The sequence below is a fragment of the Mesoplodon bidens genome, assembly GCF_964165515.1.
Source record: "Mesoplodon bidens genome assembly, contig: HAP1_SCAFFOLD_619, whole genome shotgun sequence".
Taxonomy (NCBI): Eukaryota; Metazoa; Chordata; class Mammalia; order Artiodactyla; family Ziphiidae; genus Mesoplodon; species Mesoplodon bidens.
Genome location: NW_027672157.1, coordinates 152,672 through 174,223, shown reverse-complemented (window position 1 = coordinate 174,223; position 21,552 = coordinate 152,672). Strand labels below are relative to the sequence as shown.

At 38.1% G+C, this 21,552-nt stretch overlaps 1 long non-coding RNA gene across 3 annotated transcripts in view; it reads left to right on the top strand.

Moving 5' to 3' along the window:
* Positions 1-253: 253 nt before the first annotated feature.
* Positions 254-21,552, top strand: part of LOC308610531 — a 36,836-nt gene continuing 15,537 nt past the window's right edge. For all 3 annotated transcript variants that reach the window (XR_014014571.1, XR_014014572.1, XR_014014573.1), the window contains exon 1: positions 254-429. This is a non-coding gene — a long non-coding RNA (uncharacterized lncRNA). The remainder of the gene's footprint in view (positions 430-21,552) is intronic.

Here is a 21,552-nt window from a genome sequence, read left to right as displayed (position 1 = left end):
AAGAAGGGGAATTGAGAAAGCCTCCAGGGATTTATGTTTTACAAGGAATATGCTCCATTATCAAAATAATGTTAAATTATCTTGTTCACTTAACTTTAAATTGATAAACCATAAAATTTTAATGAGGAAAAGAGAGAGGAAGATTCACTCCCAATAATCAAAAGTATATGCAATAACAACATCTTGATCATAATCATTGTTTTTGACCTTTCCTAGCTCAAATAACTCAGCCACTTTTACATAGTTGCAGTGTAGAACCATTTTGTCACTAGTTAATTAGAACCAAATGCCCTGACAAGGTCTGATTCTTTCTTTATTCTCAGAGCTGTGAATCTTTTTTCTTCCTGGACCAAACTAAAGTGAACTTCGTTCCTGTCTGATATTTATCCAGCTTCAAAAGTGGAAGCACCTGAAGCTACTTTGTTCAAGGTAAGTGAACTAGATATCTGCAGTTAATATTTGTTTCTTTTAAATTTTAATCGATACAGGCATGTGTGGTCTTATATGAGGATGCGTATAAAACAATGCTCAAAACAATGCTTTTATTACAGTAGCTAAGATTCACAGAAGGAACTGAAAATGCATGAGTGATATTCAACACCTCTATCTTTTTCTCTTGGGTTATGTCATTCTATAGGATGAAATAATGATGGTTAAAGTTTAATTCGTTTCTATGTTTTTTTTAACAACTTTATTGGAGTATAATTGCTTCACAGTGGTGTGCTAGTTTCTGCTCTATAACAAAGTGAATCAGCTATACGTAAACATATATCCCCATATCTCCTCCCTCTTGCGTCTCCCTCCCACCCTCCCTTCCCCACCCCTCTAGGTGGTCACAAAGCACTGAGCTGATCTCCCTGTGCTATGCGGCTGCTTCCCACTAGCTCTCTATTTGACATTTGATAGTGTATATATGTCCATGCCACACTCTCACTTCACCCAGCTTACCCTTCTCCCTCCCTGTGTCCTCAAGTCCATTCTCTACGTCTGTGTCTTTATTCCTGTCCTGCTCCTAGGTTCTTCAGAACCTTTTTTTTTTTTTTAGATTCCATATATATGTGTTAGCATATGGTATTTGTTTTTCTCTTTCTGACTTACTTCACTCTGTATGACAGACTCTAGGTCCATCCACCTCACTACAAATAACTCAATTTCGTTTCTTTTTATGGCTGAGTAATATTCCATTGTATATATGTGCCACATCTTCTTTATCCACTCATCTGTCGATGGACACTTAGGTCACTTCCATGTCCTGGCTATTGTAAATAGAGCTGCAATGAACATTGTGGTACATGACTCTTTTTGAATTATGGTTTTCTCAGGGTATATGCCCAGTAGTGGGATTGCTGGGCCATATGGCAGTTCTATTTTTCGTTTTTTAAGGAATCTCCATACTGTTCTCCATAGTGGCTGTATCAATTTACATTCCCACCAACAGTGCAAGAAGATTCCCTTTTCTCCACACCCTCTCCAGCATTTCTTGTTTCTAGATTGTTTGATGATGGCCCCTCTGACTGGTGTGAGGTGATACGTCATTGTAGTTTGGATTTGCATTTCTCTAATGATTAGTGATGTTGAGCATCCTTTCATGTGTTTGTTGGCAATCTGTATATCTTCTTTGGAGAAATGTCTATTTAGGTCTTCTCATTTTTGGATGGGGTTGTTTTTTTGATATTGAGCTGCATGAGCTGCTTGTAAACTTTGGAGATTAATCCTTTGTCAGTTGCTTCAAATATTGGCAAATATTTTCTCCCATTCTGAGGGTTGTCTTTTCATCTTGTTTATGGTTTCCTTTGCTGTGCAAAAGCTTTTAAGTTTCATTAGGTCTCATTTGTTTATTTTTGTTTTTATTTCCATTTGTCTAGGAGGTGGGTCAGAAAGGTTCTTGCTGTGATTTATGTCATAGAGTGTTCTGCCTAGGTTTTCCTCCCTTTCTATGGTTTTATTAGATAACTAACATCATAGGTTTTTCATGAGACGGACCCCTGAAATAAGTTTGAATTTCAGCACCGCCATTTGTCAGAGCTGTTAATTGTAGACAAGTCACTTACCTTTGCCAGCCTGTTTTCTCATCTGTTCCTCATGGAGTTGCTGTGAGGACCAAGTATTCTAATGTACGTGAGGTCAAAGGACAATGGTAGTAGTAGCAAGAGCTACAGATTAGCTGGAGTAGTAATTCTGTACAAGCTTTCCCTATATCCTCCCTAGGAAACTTGATGTAAAGGCAATTCCATTTTTCCCCAATGTTGAATGGGCCATATGGCTGGCTAGGCCCCCTCTTTCTTCACATTCCGCCTGTGTCCCTCAGGGATGTGTATGCGGTTGAACTGGTATCCTTCCAGGATGGAGGGAAACTGTTCTTCAGTTCAGGGTACACCTCTAGGAAACATGAGAATGACAAATAATAAAAAAGAACCAGCCCCAAATGCTGTCAAATTGTGAGTACAAAACTAATGTTGGTTTTCATGTCGCTGAATTTTTTGTTAAAGGAATTAAATTCTAACAAAACTAGCTTTGGTCAAAGAAGTTGACCCAATTTCATACAAGAAATAAGGATGTTACTGGGAATTGAACAGTTTATTGCTAGAATAATAAAGACGACAAGAGGAAGAATTATGGTCTCTTTTGTTCTCTCTTGAATCCCAGCTAGTAAAGCTGTGCCTGGACTATAAGAGGTGCTCAGTATATAATTATTGAATAAATGAGTGAATGCTGCTAAAAAAAAATAACAGGTGGACTTGGGCTGATTTTTAAGCATGATAAGTGTGCCATGTAAAATAAACTAGATAGAAGCAACATAGTTAAGCCAGGAAGCTGAAATTCCTCTTCTCTGAAGATCTCTAAGAGCAGGTTCAACTCCCATTTCTCCAAGATCCTGTCAGTTTACCTTTTGAAAAGAGGATAGGCCAGATATATTCTGAGGTTGAAAGGCTCTAGAACTCTCATGGAAAGTTCCATATATGTGTGAAAGGTCTTTCGTCATCTTGGAACTTGGAGAGCTTTGCCAGGCACCACAAATATTTATCCACAGTTAGTCTTTTACCCCCAATCATGCCTTAAGACAGATTTTCCTGCTACAGATCCATTTTGCTTCTGACACTCTTTTGTTGCAAGCCACCAGTTACCTGTGTGTGCAGGTGATAATGACCCCAGTGATATTTATTCATAGTTCACTTTTCCTTCACAGAAAGCAGGAAACAGTTCCTCATTAGTATCTGGGCCATATGTAAATAGCTGAATGACATTGTTGCTTTCTGTCCGCAAAGGAGAGAAATTTTGCTCAGGGTTTCACAGATAATACTGATTTTTTTGTGTCCCAGATCATGTTCAGGATATCATCATACATTGTGGTTCTACTTTCCTTTTGAAAATAATGTAGTAGATCAAAGTACTTATTTCTTTTATGTGAATAATACCTTATTCATTTAAACTCCTAATATGAAACAAGAATATTTATTAAAAGATTTCATGGAAATTTGGGGTAGAAAACAGTGCTCGTTTTATAAGCAATTGGAAATCAAATGGTAATTATTTTGAGAAAGAACTTTCTTATTACCATGGTGGGCTACTGACAATTGTTTAGGATAAGGTAACTAATAATTAAGTGACTATATTTGTTGCCCAAATCTCTGAAAATGGACAGGTTTCATGTTAAATGGTCTAATGTATATGAAGCCAAAGCACAATTTTTGTTGTTTTTCTGGTTTGATTACTTAATAGATACAGTACCAGAAACAAACCACAGCCTAGAAGCCCCCATCATAGCTAGAATACGTCTCAGGAAGACATAATTGGAAGATAAGTTTGAACCAATGAAACCCACAGAGCAGAAAGATACCATTACTGATTTAAAGATCATATATCTTATACACTTTAAGATAAAGTTGATGAATCTGAAGGACCCAGATCAGTAAAACCAATTTAGTCACATTGCATATGTAAAGAAAAGACAATGGGTCTAGTGAAACTAAGATGACTAACATAGCAAAAGACTTCAGTGCTCTCTAGTTTGCTTTGAAGGTATAATTTATGAAGATGCTTTAAGGTCATATGTAACACAAATGACAGTATTTCTAGAGATATATTTGTGCTCTGTAGGATTCATGAGTAATAATGCCTGGAGCACTCCGACAAAGGTAGTTGCATGAATTAATGGAGCAATCTGGGCATCAGTCCAATAAAAATGTTGGCTGAATGCTTCCTTGGGGGGAAAAGATGCTGAGAACAGGATAGTTATAAGCAATTGATGCTGGTTAAATAGAACATCTTCCTTACTCTTTTCAGCTTGCTTCTGAACTAAGTCAGCTGTGTGTCTTTGAGAGAGGAAGAAGAAGACTTTAAGGGGCAAGTTTACTTTAATGCAAAGAGTCAATTTTCAAGTAACGTACTTCTTTTTGGGTAGACTGACCTGAGTATGAAAACCCAGGCTTACTAGCAAGCCCTTAGTTATAAAGTCTCTGCATTTAATGCTGATATCTCAGCTTTATGCTGCACACTTCCTATAAGATCAAAGTACAATATGTAATTCTCAATTTCAATGCAACTACATATTTGAATAAATTTATTTTGTGTTGGGAACAGTGGGAAGAAATGGAATCAGTTAACCAGGTCTAATAGGAAGAGTTCCCTTCTCTCTTGGCTTGAGGTCTTCCATGGGGACATAAAGAAATAAAAACTCTAGGCTCATAAGAACTTCTGTGTCCCACTTGCCAATCAAAAATAGAAGGCAACTGGTTGTCTTTAAGTGATTGGTAGTGGGCATGGAAGAAAGGAGCATGCTGTGGAATAGCTGGGCTGGGTGGAGTGTCACATGCTTTTTAGAATTGGTCTGAAGGTCACTCTCTCCATTTATAGCCATGGAATGGATGGAGACCAAATTCAGTGTCAGAATGTTTGAAATCCATCCTTATTCTATAACTTTCTAGCCATGTTACTCAGGGCAGGTGGCTTAACTTCTCTGAGGAGAAGTTTAACTTTTTAAATTTACACAATTGGAAAAATAAAACTCTCCTCTGTGTCTTACAATCATTTCCTGAGACGCTATTGAAATAATGTATGCAGATGTGTTTTGCTGGTTGAGGAGAACTATGCCATTGTGAAGTGTGGACATTATTATTCTGTCTAATGGAAAGCTCCCTGAGGGTTTATACCGTTCATAAACCTCTTCCAGCTGCCTACTTTATTCCCCAAACCCTCCTCCTTTGGCTCTTCTTGTTGTTCTAATTACATCCAGGAGGACAACTCCATTAGGAATTAATGAGCTTGAGTACCTTCATTTGCCATCTGCTCCCCTCCCCCTTTTAACAAATGAAGGTGTGTCTCAGCCTCAAGACCTTATGTTGACTGTAGCCAGGCAGATGTAGCCAGCGTGATTCAGATGAGAAAGATTCTTTATTCCATGGTACCAAGGTCACATTTGGATTTGGTGCTGCTTTTGGAAGCCAGATGGCGACTGGAAGGTGAGAAGAGCCTCTGTTTAGAGCCCTGCTATGGAACACACTGGCCCCACTGGCATTCATTTATTCAAGCAGGCATTTATTCATTCAATTAACATTTACTGTGTCTGTTATATGCCAGACACTGTGCTAGATGGCAAGGATATAAAGTTGAATGAGACGGACTCTTTTCCTTGAATTGCTCACAGCCTACTGGAGGAGATAAATACATGTATCCAGGTAACTATAGTGCAATATTTGATGTGCTCTAATAGTCCTATAGCACTGAGTCTAGGTTCAGATATAGGGAAAGTTAGAAGAGCTGAATTGCTCTCACAATTGGGGCTTTTCAGAGAAAGGACTGTCTTCTCAGTTGCCTCCATGTCTATTAGCAAAAGGAACTGGTTTGTGGACCAGTAAGTATCTAGTTGATAACCCCCAATTGCACATCTCTCTTTTCCTTTATTCCTGTGTCTGCTGTGTCCAGTTTGGGAATCACCTAGGACATAACTGCAATACTGGAAAGATTTGCAAATGTAGAGAATAATAATCTCCCCATCTCTATTTATAATAACTGTGTACCATCTATTGTTTAATGAAGAGGGTGGTAATTAGGGTCCTAATAGATAACAGATGGCACACAAAACTGTTACAAGGGTGTGAGTACAGCCCCATAGGAGGGATTGTGCAGGAATCTGGGGCTAGGAGCAGCTGAGCTGAGACAATCTCTATGTCCAAAGGGAAGAAGAGAGGGATCAGTTTCAGGACCCCAGCAGAAAAAGGACCCCTGGAGAATTGGTCTTCTTGAGAGGTACAGTAACCTTCAGTAAAAGGTCATAGTTAGCCCACTTGGAGGCTATCTAGCAGGGAGAAAGCCAGGGAAACAAATCCCCTGCCTTCACTTTCCTCCTCCCTCCCTCCCTCACATCTCTCTGATGCTCTCCATGGCCCAGACCCAGCTAGAAGTCTCAGGGGCTGGGATCCTGTCAACCTCACCCTTCCAGTTCACCAGAGAAGGGTGGAGAGGGGACCTGGGAGGGCAAACAGAAGATAACCACCCAGGAGAGATCAGGATCCTCACCTGTAACATGACTGTGTAAGAATGTAGACTTGCCTGCCCCCAAAAGTTATGTTAATTATGTATATATGCGTATATATATGTGTGTGTGTGTGTGTGTATATATATAACATAACTTTTTATGCACATTTTATTATGCCTATATATACACATATATATGCACATATATACATGTGTGTTTTCTTAAAATAATAGCACACAAGTTCTGTACAGTAAGTCCCCTACATACAGACCTTCAAGTTGTGAACTTTCAAAGATGCAAACATGCATTCGCATGTCCAATCACGTAAGTTCAAGTGTCTGGGGTAAATTGTCACGTGCATGCATCTTCTACGAGTGGTTGTGCTTTTGTGTAGTTTACAGAACTGTATAGAGGACAGTAGTACAGTATCTTTATTTCAAGCCCAGGCTGTCCAGAAGCAAGCGTAAAAGCATAGGTAAAGTAGCTGGTACTACTGTACTTTTCAGAGTACTGTACTGTAAGATTAAAAATGTTTTCTTTATTTTTTCTGTTTGTTTTGTATGTATTATTTGTGTGAAAAGTATTATAAACCTATTTCAGTCCCGTACTATATAGCCGAGTTGTTAGTTGGGTACCTAGGCTAACTTTGTTGGATTTGCAAACAATTTGGACTTAAGGAACGCGTTCTCGGAATGGAACTCATTTGTATGTAGGGGACTTATTGTTTAACTTTCTTACTTGAGATGCTTTACCAAACACTCTTTTTCTTTCCTTTTTTAAAATACTTTCTTAGTTATGGAAAATGTCAAACACACACATACATAATAAATCCCTAGATGCCCATTATTTTGCTTTAGTACTTATCAATTCATGACCAATCTTGTTTCATCATGCTCGCGTCCAATCTTCATAATCCTATGATTTTGAAATACATCCCATGTTTGGCTTTTTGTTAGGCCAAAGGCATGTTAAAGCTATTTTTTAAAATGAATCCCCTTTCTCAATCACAAATTAAGCATATATTTTTAAGAGCTGAATCATAGGCAGTAATTAATATATTTTAAAAGGTCAGTCAGCCTCTCTTAACCCTAGATTGTTTTAAAATGATAAATGATTGCAAAACACAATGAATAACATGATTTATATAACTGTTTACTGTGTTATAGTTTAAAAATACTGGCTTATACCTTTTTTTTTTACCTCTTTTTCTTTTCATTGTTTGGTAGTTAACTAAATTCCTAAATGACGATTTCTTCCGTTTTATTTATCCCCCACCCCTATATTGGGAACCTATCATGGGGTACCATTCAGTATATAGAACATTGTTCCCCTCTGATTTGTAATGTCCCATCTTCCATATATCAGATTTCAATACATGCATGGGCCTGTGTTGGGCAGCTCTTTTTATTCTGTTGGTTTATTATTTTTTTAAATCATTGTGCCAACATCATACTTTATAATATACTAAAAAGTATCACTTTATAATAATTCTTCATATCTGGCGTTTGGAGTCTTTGGACGTATCCTAGCCTTTCTTGGCCCGCTCTTCCATATAAATAGGTTCAGCTTGTCAAACTCCATGGGGAAAAAATCCTATTGGTCTATGGCAGTTGATTTCTAAAATGATCTGAACTACAAAACATATTTGTTGAGAACTTTGAAAGTTTTCTAGAAGTTTATGAACTGAAGGCTTCATGAGGCTTAAGACAAGCAGGAATAAAATATGATTTTCTCTTTGTGCATGTGAAGGCTTGATTAAAATAAAAAGAATATATTTTTGTAATATTTGTGTGTCAAGCATAGGATCCATATCTTTTTGTTTAATGTAGTTTTCTACTCACTTTAAGATCTTTCTTTGCAATATGGGCTCTCAGTGACTAAAAAGGCAAGGTTGAGAAGAAATGAGAAATGATTGACAGAAGATCTCAAGAGCTCAATGGTCTCAAAAAATATGCACCATGGACCCAAGGGGCAATGCATAGAAGGAATATATTAATTGGCTGGTGATTTGAAGATATTAATGATGAAGACCATGGCTGCAATACAGCTGAGTCACCAGTCATTTAAAAATGTAGGATCTGAATGCTTAGGAATTGTATTAGTTATCTGTTTGCTGAGTAACAAATGAGTGGCTTAAAACAACCCAGGTTTTATGGGTCCGGAGTCCAGGCACTGGGTCCTCTGCTTGGGGTCTCACCAGGCTCTGATAAACGTGTTGGGTGGACCACATTTTCATGTGGACATCAGCCTGGGGGGGAATGCACTTCCATGCTCATTCAGGTCGTTGGCAGAATTCATATCCTGGTTGCTCCAAGACTGGGGTCCCCAGCTTTTTGCTGATTGTCACTGGAGGCCACCCCAGATCCTAGAGGCAATGCAGTTCCTCCCTGTGGGCTGCTTCGGTGTGGCTGCTTGCTTCAGCCAGCAAGGAGGGTCTCTGGCCTGTAGAAGGCCCGGTGCCTCTTTTATGAGCTTTCACCTGATTAAGGCCACACAGGATAATCTCCTTTTTGATTTACCCTTTTGACTTGGGACCTTTATAACATCTGCCAAACCCCTTCACCTTTGCCATACTCAATTGTTTAGAAAAAAGTCACAGGTCCTGTCTATGCTCAGAGGGAGGTGGTGATCATACAAGGTGTCAACACCAGGCGAACAGAGTCATAGGGCCACGCTAGAGGCTCTTTGCATAGGGCTAAAATAAAATGGCAGAAAAATTGTCATCTGTGGTCACAGTTCTGGCCACCTGGTTCTTTGAAAGGAAAGGGCGTTTCTGGGATGAGACCTGCAGAGGCAGAGGTGTTAGGGTGATGTGGGTGCAGCCCGTTTTGCCTTGTGTTTGTGAGAAGCAGAAGGAACACACATTGGCCTCCCCGAGCTTTCAGGGTATCTGTGCTGTAGGGCTTGGGAGCTTGCTGTGGGCTGTCTCCCCTTCAGAGCAGTAGATGTGGGGACGCAGACACGTGGCTCTGACGGGCAGGCAACACGGATCTCCTTGCAGTCAGCAGCCCAGGAAAGAGTTAAGCCTTGGCTTTTGTTCCTGAGCTAGGAGATTTTGATTAGATGCTTAATTGCTATTGGAACCTCGTGTGTAGGGTACACGCTTAGCGACCTGAGACAGTCAGGGACCGAATTTAGTACCTACTCTTAGGCCTGCTCCCAAGGACGAGAAGAAAAGGAGTTTTGAGGTACATTGTTGGCACAAACGCTGGGTGAACAATCACCTTCCTGGCCCAGCAGCAGTTTCCTGGTGCAGGTGATTCTCTGGCATTTGTGCTGTACAGCTCCCTTCACCTTTCTGGCCCCAGCCTGTAAAAAAATTCTGGCACAGCAGGGAATTAGTGCCTAATGGCAAGAGAAAAGGAAATTAGCACTTCCTAACAGCTAACCAAACACAAAAGCGTCCCCCAGCCTTGCACGGAACACCTCTGACCATCCATCCCTCTATGGCCAAGCCCTGCACCTTACAATTTGTGCTTAATTATACAGGAAAAGAGAAATCTGTTTCTCTGGGAGAGCCTCTGAGAACCTGTTGGGGAAAGCTTTCAATTTTAATTACAGAAGAAATACTGGCTGAGGCAATGGTGAGAAGGAATTACCTTTCCTTTTCTTCTGATTTTGCAAAACAGCTGGCAGCAGACACTGGCACATAGAAGGTGTGTAGGAAATGTGGGTCCAATAACTGAATAAATATGTGAATGAAAAAACAAGTGTGAAACACTTACACAAGAATATTCTTCTTTCAAAAGAATAATGAAAAATAATTTCATTCAATAAGAGTCATTCTTAGTTACTGATACATGACTCAGTAGTTCCCATTCAATTTAAAATGTTCCATTTTTTTCTGATACTTAACAAGTCATTAATTGAATGTTGCTCACTTTTAAGGCCAATCTGTGAGACATTATTTATCCTGTCTACTCTAAAGTTCCAGCATCAACTCAGGCGGGGCTTCACCATGTACTGATCATGGGACCTTGGCCTCTCATTGCCTCAGTTTTCTCATTTGTAACATGGGTATAATAATAGGCTTATTTCATAGGCCTATGAGGAGGAAAACCTCATATATATTTGTGTGTGTCTATATATATGTATTTAAACAGTGTCTTAGAATAGTGTCTGGCACATGATAAGCATTACAGAGTATTGACTGCTGCTACTAGTACTGTTATTATGAGAACGAACTGTTGAGAATAATCCTTCATATACTGGTTTATTCCACTCAAGATAAAGGAAACTAATAGAATATTAGAAATCAGATTAAACACAGAAAGCCAGTAAAATATACCAAGACAGAAGATGATGAGAGTGTAAAAGCATAGAAGAAAAAAAAACGGTTTTTGTTTTTGTTTTTCTTTTTTAAAGAAGGAAAAAGCCTAGAAATAGGACAAAAACTATTCGTTGGCTATACTGACATGGAGATCGCTGGTGACCTCCATAAGTAAAATTTCAGGACAGTGGGCAAAGAGATTACGGTGAGAGAAGTCAGATGGATGTAACTTATAGAGTAAATGGGACGTGAGGAAATGGAAACAATATATGAAGATAACAATTTTGAAAAGCTCAGACATGAATTGGCTAAAGAAGATATGCAGGGATTAGGGGAGGAGGGAGGCTTTCATGTTGCACGTATAGTTTTTAACATTTTAAGTTGGAGTTACTAGTCTAGAATGAGGTTGAATTTTGGCAAGAATCATTCATAAGGAGTAGATGGGTTGTAGAAAATGCAGTGCTGTGAAGTACTTGAGAAGATGAGAGGAAATGAAATGCTATCTGTAGTGCACATGGACTTTTAACTTTAACTCCTGTAGTAAAAGGGAATACAAAGATCAATGCAAATGCTAATGGATTAATGGATTTGGCAGTGGACTATTTACTGACTTCTGTGTTCTTAATGAGTTATGAAGCACCTCACCGGCTCAGAATGAAGGAAGTAGAGAGGATGGAGGAACATTTGAGGAGGGCAGGTAAAGCTTCTCAGAAAATAGTCCTTAAGGAGAATTAGAAAGAACGTACTATAAGTCAGAGCACTATTTCCAGTCTTGAAAATCCATTTGAAGCTGGTGATTATTAATTTATTGGAATACCAATTTGCCCTGCCACATGATTTTTCTCCAGCTACCTGGATATAAGTTACACAGAGGCAGAAGAGAGTGAGAGATAACAATCGAGGGAAAATACAATTAGTATTTTTTTTACCTTTTTCTACTTCCCCGCTCCAACTCTGGGGAGCCTTCATGGACATGGCTGCCCTCCCAGCCTCCAGCAGCACTCTGTTATCAAAGAATTCAAAGAAATGGAACATAGGTTTCCCACTTATTAATTTAGCAAAATGAAAAATTTTATATAATGTCTTCTGTTGGCAAAGATGTTTGCAATATAATTTGGTTCCATCTTTTGACAAGTAATTTGGCAATGTCTAGCAAGATAAAAATGTTAATAGGTTTTTACACATTAATTCTAATTCTGGATGCTTATGCCAATAAATACTTTATAATCCAGAAAATTATTATATAAAGATGCTCATTGTCATGTCATTTGCAATAACAAAAAATTAGAAACACCTTTACTTGTTAACAGTAGGAAAACAGTTTAGGAAATTATATCCACTTAGTAGAAAATTACACAGTTACTATAGTATAATTACAAGATGATGGAGCAAAATAGAATAATGCTTAATAAAGAAAGAATGAAGAAAGCTGACCTAAAATTGTGTCTTCCTTATGACAGTAATTATGTAAACATATAAATATTTATTAAAACTTAAAACCAAAATAAGGTTTTAAAAGCTCTGTACCAGTAATGGGGATTTTATGTTTCTTTCAAAATATTTTTTAACATAACTCTTATAATTTTGTTTTTTCTACTCCTTTTCTTAAGAATTTCTGATTATTACCTCATTTTTCATTTCATAGTTTCAAATAAAGTCAGCAATTTTATCATCAGAGAAGATTAGACTTATTTGACAGTTCATAATTCCAAGTTATTTGGTTTAAAAAGACCATATACACTTGTAGGTGCTTTCAAAATAAAATTTCGAGAATTTTTTTTTTTTTTTGCTCAGTCTTTCCTAGTATGGAGATTAAGCAAACTACCTAAAATTGTTAGCCATTCTTTTTTCTTTTTTCGCATTTTATTCAGTTATTCACAGAAATGATAACCAATGAGTCTGCAGTTGCCTCTGCCAATTTCTTAAATCCTCTATTATCCACAATATGAAACCATACTAATATGAATGCTTCCAGTATTTTCAGAGCTCTTTAGTTATTATACTTGAGCATTCTGTATGAAGTATCTTATGTAAGTGTAAAATTTAGACTCAACTTCTGGAAGCTTTTCATTTCTTAGTTCAAAAGTGAGAGATGCTTAATCCAGCCATATGATTAACAATTACCTGTATAGTAAGAAGCTCCTAAATTATTGTTTTATGGATACCTGGCAGTTTTCTTGCCATTTCTCAGAAGTTCTCTATTAAACACATTCTCTCTCTCTCTCTCTCTCTCTCTCTCTCTCTCTCACACACACACACACACACACACACACACACACACACAGTGATTAAAAGCACAGACTTTGGCATTATGAAGTCTAAGGTTCAATTTCCAGTTCTGTAGTTTCTGGGCCACTTCACTTTAGGCAAGTAACCTAATGTCTCTGAACCTTGTTATTTTCATCTGTAAAATGGACATTATAATCATATCAGACAATCCTCAAAACATCCGTAATGATTTTAGAGTTTCAGAGTCAGGTACAAGCAGGCACTCAGTAAATGGCTAGTGCTTTTATCACTTTATTATTATTTAGGTCTTGATTTTCCTTGAGTCTGTGAGTCCCCATAATGAAACGTAATTTCCAGTAGATTAACACCTGTTTTCACCAAAAATTTTCACTGAGTTCATTACTTTCTGTGCAACCCAGATTAGTTTTCTGCCTTTTTTTCTGTGCCGTATGTAGGTGTTCAATAGATTTATTTAATAAATGTATGAATGCATGAATGCATAGATGAATTTTTAAATGCTTCGTTTTGAGAAGGTAGAACAAATGTGACACAGTAGAACAGATAAGAAAATAGTCCATGGAAAAAATGGCAAAGTCACATATGTGCCCAGGGCCAGCCTAAGAAGAATTGCGTTTTTTTTTTAAGGGAAAATGTGTTGAATAGCTTATTTTAATTATTTTTAAAAGTTAAGTACAGGGACTTCCCTGGCGGTCCAGTGGTTAAGACTTCGCCTTCCAATGCAGGGGGTGTGTGTTCAATCCCTAGTCGGGGAGCTATGATCCCACATGCCTCGCAGCCAAAATACCAAAACATAAAACTGAAGGAGTATTGTAACAAATTCAATAAAGACTTTAAAAAGTGGTCCACATCAAAAGAAAAGTTAAGTACAAAAATTTGCTGATGATTTACATATTTAGCACCAATAAAATAATGTGAGATTAGCTGTACTAAAACAGAATGTTGAGCTACATTCGAATTAAGTGACATTATATAGTCTAATTTTGTGGAAAACTTCTGAGATGGCTGATAAAAAGTAAGATGGTGAGTGACCTTTGAGCAGAAAAAGACAGAAAGAGAAATGGCCTTTTCTACATTCTATTGTGCCTCTAAGTAAAATGCTTGGTAATGTAGCTACAAAGCTATATGTCATTTGGCTATATGTCATTTGGCTTTAGGCACCTACTGTGATTTACCTTGTGAAGATCAGATTTTGCCATGGAGAGGCTTTGTAAAAGTATCACACATTCCAGTACCATTGGCAACCACAGCTACCAAAAACGCTAATTTAACTTGATGAACCTAATGTCAGACGATAGTATCATTTCTTGTGGGTGTTTTCGGAAAAGGTGGGTAGGAAATGTATACAAGTGAATACTTTGTTGACTGAAATAACAATTCATCATTTTGAAAACATTAAATACATTAAACTTGTTATAGCATCAGGCGTTAATATTTCACTGTACTTTAGACATTGCCTACAATCAACGTTTTCTGCCCTTTGAAACAGAATCATGCTTGTGGTATGCATTAATCATATAAAAGATTAAACACTGAAAAGAAATTCAGCCTTTAAAGACAATTTGCTTTGATTTATTCAGTGGGTTCTTCCAAAAAGTTAATACCAAGAATTATTGCTTGTTGAATTGGAGTTACAAATTCTTTCAGGGTTACTTAGTATTTTCTTTAATATGAGTATCAAGGAAGGTAAAGCAAATTTACATATTTTTTAGGAAATACAGGCACATACTCATAAAACAAGAAACACGATGTTTTTATAGACTTTATTTTTTAGAAATGTTTTAATTTTACAGAAAAATTGAGAAGATAGTATAAAGTGTTTCCATATACACTATACCCATTTCCCTCTATGATGATCCACTTCTATTAGTATGTTACATTGTTACAATCAATTAACTAATATTGATACATTATCATTTATTATAGCCCATCCATTAGTCCAGTTCCTTAGTTTTTACCTAATGTCCTTTTTCTATTCCAGGATTTCATCCAAAACATCACATTACCTTTAGTTGCCATGTTTCCTTAGGCTCCTCTTGGGTTTGATAGCTTCTCATAGTTTCCTTGGATGACCTTGACAATTTTGAGTAGTTAGTTTTTTGTAGGATACCCACTACTAGAATTTGTTTGATGCATTTTTCATGATAATATTGGGATTATGTGTTTTGGGGAGGAAGACCACAGAGTAGAAGGGTCGTTCTGTCAGATCACATCAAGTGTACAAAGTATCAATATGCATTATGAATGCTGAGGTCGACCTTGATCACCAGGCTGAGGTAGTGTTTTTCAGGTTTCTCCATCGTAAGATTACTGTTTTCCCATTTTCATGCTGTACTTTTTGGAAGGAAGTCAATATGCTCAGCCCACAACTAAGGAAAAGGGAGTTATGCTTCAGATGGGGTACTACATAAACTATTTGGAATTCTATTGCACTGGAGATTTATCTATTCTCCTGCATTTATTTATGTATCCAATTATTTATTTATATCAGAAGAACTCATGGATTTTTATTTTATACTTTGGGTTATAATCTAATTCTACTTTAGTAGAATTAGTTCCTCAAATTGCTCTAGTCCTGACCCTTGTGAACTCTTTTCAGTTGGCTCTTGTGCCACTCTGAGGTATCCCCATCCTGTATTTTTTTTTTTTTGGAACTTCCTTCCTTTCTGACACTATAAGATGGTCTTGTCTATAAATCTTGTATATTTACTGCCCTAGTCCTAGAATCAGCTATTTCTTCAAGGATAACTAGGTCTTTTTAGTGGAGAACGGTATTAGCCAGCAGGATCTGGGTGTGGGGTGTGCTAATTGCTGCTCGGATGTCATTGCTTCTAGATCTTCTCAGCTGACAGAGCAAAGAGATAATATGTGTGTACATGACCCACGTATAGGCACATATCTATAAGTATCTCTCTACATAACCATGTGTATTAAGGTAATATGAAGCAATATTAAGCTAAACATGAACGTATATTGATGTTTCCAACTTTAATCTGTTACCACATAGATCATCTTAGCCTCATCTCTTGCTTATCTTTAAATTTCAATTCCAGCAAAACACTTGGCTTTTAGAAGTATGAAAATCAAATTGTAGCAACTTTGGGAAGCCACATCATCTAGCAGAATAATTCTTAAAGGGCAAGGTGTATATCATCAAATTTTAACTTACAGTCAGCAGTACTTTTTAACATCAGTAGGCCTCCAGACCTCTGCTTCCAAGAAGATGATGTAGCCCATTTCTCCCAGGTTCTCCCACTTAAAACTAAAACCCTGAACATAACAACAAACAAACATAGGAAGACGCTGAAAGGTGGAAATGAGAAGGCAGACTTAACTAGGGACTTTGGGACTTGAGGAATAACATGGTGATGAGTCCCCTGTGTTTCCTGTTGCTTCCCATACATCCTGGAGAGGGTATTACAGGAACCCCCAATCAATAACCACCAACAGAACAACAGACAAAAAAGCTTCCGAAAAAAACACAAAACCCTGTTCCCCCTAGCCAAAGTATGAGGAAAGGGGTTGCTAAAGACAGAAGACCATTTGGACAATAATATACACACTACTCGAGCCAAGTGCCAGTGGAATATTGCACCCATCCCCTATGTCCTGTCGTTTCAGTTGGGCCAAGGTAGGATTTGATCTTCCTCACCACCCCACTCCTGCCCTCCAGAAGAGCCAGTGCTCTGATTCCCCACCAGGGTTGTTTCAGTGTGGTCCAGTGGTGAGCTGAGCCTCCACCCCTTTCCATTAGCAATCAGACTTTAAAAGGTGGTGCCTGGGCTTCCCTGGTGGCGCAGTGTTTTAGAATCTGCCTGCCAATGCAGAGGACACAGGTTCGATCCCTGGTCTGGGCAGATCCCACATGCCACGGAGCAGCTGAGCCCATGAGCCACAGCCACTGAGCCTGCGCTCCGCAAGAAGAGAGGCCGCAACAGTGAGAGGCCCGCACACCATGATGAAGAGTGGCACGCGCTCGCCGCAACGAGAGAAAGCCCTTGCACAGAAATGAAGACCCAACACAGCCAAATAAATAAATAAATTTACTTATTAAAAAAAAAAAAGGTGGTGCCTGACAGGCTTGTAAACACTGGGCTGCCCTCACACAGTCGTGGGGTCCAATGGTGGGACATAGCGTCCATCTCTCCCTGACATCAATAAGAATAGGATGTTACAGGTTGGAGGGAGTAGGCACCCCACTAACCCCCAACACATGATGTCAGTGAGACCCAGTGGGGTGCTGAATCCCCATAACCATCCTGAGGCAGGGCTAGTTGGCAGTTCTCTTCCTCTTACCTTGGTGTCAGTGGGGCCAGCACGTAGCTGACCCTCTACCCACACCCGGCATCAACAAGAAGGAATGAAGTGGGAGGAAGGACAGCAAACACTTCACTTCTCCCCTCCCCTATGTCAAGAAATCTACTGGGGAGGGCTTCCCTGGTGGCGCGGTGGTTGAGAGTCCGCCTGCCGATGCGGGGGACGCGGGTTCGTGCCCCGTTTCGGGAGGATCCCACATGCCGCGGAGCGGCTGGGCCCGTGAGCCATGGCCGCTGAACCTGCGCGTCCGCAGCCTGTGCTCCGCAGTGGGAGAGGCCACAACAGTGAGAGGCCCGCGTACTGCCAAAAAAAAAAAAAAAAAAAAAAAGAAATCTACTGGGGAGATGAACTTCCACTCCTACTAAAAGGCAACACAATGATACTAATGTTCCCACTTTTGGGGGGAAGGTGTCAGAAGGGCCAGTAGGATAGCTGCACTTCTACTTGATCTGTCTGCAGTGAGACAATGTAAGTGCCCACTTTTGCTGGGGTATCGTCAGTAGGGCCCAATGGAAATCTGTACGTAATCCCCCAGTCCTCATACTACGCCTCAAATAGGATGACTTCCTTCTAAAAAGTAATAATAAAATTAAATGGGTTACAGAGTCATATAATAACTCACAATGTTTAGAATACAATGGAAAAATACTTATGACACCAAGAACCAGGAAATCACAGAATAAATGAGAAAAGACAATAAACATACACCAACACTGAGATAAAACATCTATTCAAATGATCAGACAAGGATTTTAAATAAGCTGTCACATAAATGCTTCAATTAGCAATTATGTGTTCCTTGACAGAAATGGGAAAAATAGAAAATGTAAACAAAGAACTAGAAGCTATAACAATAAAAACAAATGAGAACAGTAGAACTAAAAAATACAACAATCAAAAAACTTTGCTCAAAAAAAAAAAAACGAAACTTTGCTCAAGAGTAGACTGGAGATTACAAAGCATAGAATCATGAACTTAGAAGAGATCAATACAATGTACCAAATGTACAGAGAAAAATAGACTGAGGGGTAAAGATGGGAGAAAGAACAGGATCTCAAGAACCTGTAAACAGTAACAAAAGCACTAACATTCATATCATCAAAGTTCCAGAATGAAAACAGAGGGCAAGTAGGACTGACAAAGTATTCAAAGAAATCATGGCTAAAAAGTTCCCAATTTTTTAGAACACATAAACACAAATTCAAGAATCTGAACAAACCCAAAGAGGAAAAACGCAAAGATATCCTTGCCAAGACGCGTTACAACGAAACTTCTGAAAAGTAGAGACAAAAAAAATCTCGAAAGTGGACAGGAAGAAACGATGCATTACTTATTGAGAAACACCAATTCCAATGACAGCATATTTCTTGTCTAAAACTTTTTGAAATAATGCAACATAGCTTTCACCATCCATGAATTTCTTGAATCATATTTATGTTTCTAAACTATTTCTTGTACCAGGTGTTCACTTTGTACCAAGTTCATTGTCCTAAAATGGCACATACCAAAGTATCAAGAGGTTCCCTTATTCCTGATAAGCTGTGATTGGATGAAGAAGACCTTGTTACCCTGCCTGTCTGATTTTTATTATAATCAGATGTTAATCTGTACCAGTCTCCATATTCAAAATTCACCTTCAAAATTATATGTTATTTACATGATGGTTGTCTTTATTTCATTTAGCTAGTATCATGACCTTATAAATGCAGTTTTGGTCATTTTCTACTAAAACCTCATATTTATCTGTGTGGAAAAACATCTCCTACTTGTTTGCCCTCTTATAAACTCTTCCTGTAATTTAATCCTCATGAGCTTTATTTCCCCTAATTGTAATTACTTAATATTTTGTAAAACATTTAAGAGATCACTGGTATGCTCTTTTTTTCAATCATCTATACATTTAAACAGTGTGTTGCAATAAGAAATAGTACTGGTAATCAGAATACCAGAGTCCTAGTTTTACCCATAAAAATGAACTATATGTGCATTTAAATAAGTTTTATATAAGGTTATATAAGGTTTATTCTGATTCTAAAATTGTTATGATTATTTAGAAAAGTATGTTTGAAATATGGCATTATTCAAAACCAATAGAGGTTTGAAATCTATTAAAAATCTACAAAGAATTCAACTATTTCACCTTTTTCCCTGATTTGATATTAAACTGTAATCCTTCATCTTTCACTTACAGCATGCTGTAGCTGCTGTTGACACAAAGACAAAATATAATGTCTAAATATTGTGTACTTGTTTTTTAAATGAATACTTTTGTTTAAAATTGTCTTTTACATAGATTCTTGATTCCCTTTTCACAACTTTTCCATTCCCCATGCTACTGCAATCAATCACTCATGATAGAAAATTATTCTCTTTTCTGTTTGCTAAAGCTCTTTTTAAAATACCAAGTTTCAAATGATCATCAATTCAAGAAACTTTGGGAAATGAACCTCATCATTTCCAGAATGAATATTTTGTTTCACTGGCTACCAGGACACCATCCTCTCCTAGATTTCTCCCCTCCTCACTCACCATTCCTTGGCAGTCTCCCTTGGTGATGCCTCCCATCCCTCAATGTCTTTTAGAATGCCCTAAGGCTCATTCCTGGCCCCCTTCACTCTCCATCTACCTTAACTACTCATGAGTTTTAATCTAGTCCCATTACTTGAATGGGAAGATGACTTATGATTCCCCAATTCGTACTTCTAGCCCTAAGCACTCACCTAACCTCCAGACTCCTAATTCCAATTTCCCACTAAATATCTCCAATCTATGCATAATAGACATTTCAAACTTAGCAAATAAAACTCAATATTTTGCTTTGATCCATCCATTGCACTCCCGTTTTCCCTGGCTCCATAACTCATCCAGTTGCTCAGGCCAAAAATGTTAGATTCATCCTTGAACTCCCACTTTCCCACAATTCCTGTGTCCAGTCCATCATAAATTCTTGCCAGTCTAACTTGAAAATACATCCTGAATCAACCTACCTCTCACCTTACTCTTGCCGTCTTTACTTACTCCAAGCCATCATTGCTTGCCTCATCTAATGCAATAGGCAGCCTCTTCCACAACCTCCTTGCTTCCTCCCCTCTTGCCCCAATCCTTATAGTCTATAACCAATACAATAGCCAGAATAATCACAAAAAAACCATGAATCATATCACATTATTTCCCAAAACCTGTTCCCATCACTTTAGAATAAAAATTAAACTTTTTACCTGTCCCACATGCTTTATTCAGTATTTCTTCTGCCCTACTCTCCAAGCTCGTTTACTACTACTCTTCTCTCACACACACATCCAGATTTTCTTTCTGCAGTGGCTTTCCCAACATCAGGGCCTTTGCACTTGCTATTCCCTAAAACCTGGAAGATTTAAAAAATCTGTAAGGTTCCTCCAAGCAAGATCTTAGAAGGTATTTACATTTCATTTTGTAGAGACATTTGGTAGAAGACATTTTTGCAAAAGATAGATACATTTTACTTTGGCGGCTATTCACACATCTGGCAATTTCCAAGTTGGTTAAATAACAAATGTGAATTGATGAAGCTAAAATAAAAGAACTGTAGTTGGTGAGACCTATGTGTTTTAAACCGTGAACTTTGAGGAATTGTAGACATACAAACTCCACCATGGTTTCAGTGTTAATGTGTGAGAATTAGCTAAGGTATTTTCCAAATACTCATTACTCTCTAAAGAGCTTCTGAGCAGGAAATCAGAACAGGGCCTGTGGACCTGAATTTTATCTAGTACCACAGTTGATTCTGTTGCAGGTGGTTTTCAGTCAGCCCTTTGAGAGACACCAAGCTGGGGTATTTGCCCAGATATGATTACCAATGGTCATGCAAGTCACCAATGAGATACAATCGAGAATCAACAAATGACTGAAAAGAGTGACAAAAGAAGAAGAGGATCCAGTAAGGATCAGTAGAGATGCTATCCCAAGCACTCTTGGCTAGGAGTTTTACACATCCATTCATATAAATGGATGATAGTTAACAGCCAAATGGCACTGCACATTTTTTTAAGTTGCTGAGTATTAAAGTGTATGGCTAAGCATCATAAGTTTTGTTAAATTATATTTTGGTTGCTATAAAATTAGGTGTACATTGTGTGTCATAGATGTAGGGATACAGATGTGTAAATATATGTCATTGTTTCAGTTCTTCAGCTGCTACTTCATAATGTCTTTGCAACTTCTAAATGAAGGGCCTCTTCAAATATTGTTTAGAAAGGAAAGATAC